Genomic DNA, 1167 nt, shown 5'->3' on the forward strand with positions numbered 1-1167 from the left:
TATTTTAATAATACTTTAATCCATTCCTATTAATTAAAAACTAATCTCAATAAAATCTATCTACGGCAAGCTAAATTGTTGTGGATTTCACTCAAATTGATGGTTTAAAAAACATAAAAAAAAAATGGGGTAATGATATGATATTAAATATCCTTCAAGCTCGAAATTTGAGGTTTGTTCACCACTCTACCCATCATAAAAAAAAATATATGTTTTTTTTCATGATATTAGTTTAAAAGATTAACCTATATTTGTAAATGCCAACCAAGAGTGCAGTCAACAACATATACATCTTTGAATTCTTCATCAAACTTCCTTTCCTATTGATGATTTAGTTGCAAGAGTATTTGAGTGTGTATTAATTTAGAAATAAATTTGTCAAATTGTATCAATTTTAACCCTCTAATAAACCTACTTTGTAACAATTTCTTTCAATGTTTTACGTCTTTGTTAAGTGCAAAAGTTGAATTCTTAGTCAAATTTTAAAAACATAACAAAAGTAAGTTTGACTAATGCATATATTAATTATGTAATAAATGTGTCACAATTCATAAATTTAAAAAAATAAATAAGCTATAATATTGTTTTTCTCTAAAATTTTATCTTTTATAATTCATTTATAGATAAAAATTTATTAGAGGGTTAAAATTGTAACACTAAAATAATATAGTAATGATTTATAAAAATAGCATAGGACCATCTAATATTCTAGAAGGAAAAAGAAGAAGAAAAGAGTATTGCTGCAAATTTTCCAATTGGCAATTTGGCACAAAAGAAGATGGCGATATAGCCAAATAAATAAATAAATAATATAAGTCAGTTTTAAAATCTAATTAATTAATGGAGATTTGAGAAAATCATCCGACCTTAGCTCAGTTGGTAGAGCGGAGGACTGTAGTGTGTTCAGGGATCCTTAGGTCGCTGGTTCGAATCCGGCAGGTCGGATTTTTAATTTTTCTTTATATTTGTCACAATTTAATTTTTAGGTTTAATTTCTTTTTTCTTTACATTTGTCGCACTTAATTTTTAGGTTTAAATACATTTTTCTTTACATTTGTCGCACTTAATTTTTAGGTTTAAATACATTTTTCTTTACATTTGTCGCAATAATTTCTCTCTTTACATTTAACACATTTATAACTTTTAGGTTTAAATACATTTTTCTTT

General features: G+C 25.4%; 1 non-coding gene across 1 annotated transcript; it reads left to right on the forward strand.

Annotated features, from left to right (window-relative positions):
* Nucleotides 1-861: 861 nt before the first annotated feature.
* TRNAY-GUA (transfer RNA tyrosine (anticodon GUA)) lies at nt 862-945 on the forward strand. The gene is given in 2 exon segments: nt 862-898; nt 910-945. It is a non-coding gene; the product is annotated as a tRNA-Tyr (tRNA).
* Nucleotides 946-1167: the final 222 nt, after the last annotated feature.

This window comes from Benincasa hispida, chromosome 6 (assembly GCF_027475165.1).
Source record: "Benincasa hispida cultivar pf3 chromosome 6, pf3_genome.v1.1, whole genome shotgun sequence".
Taxonomy (NCBI): Eukaryota; Viridiplantae; Streptophyta; class Magnoliopsida; order Cucurbitales; family Cucurbitaceae; genus Benincasa; species Benincasa hispida.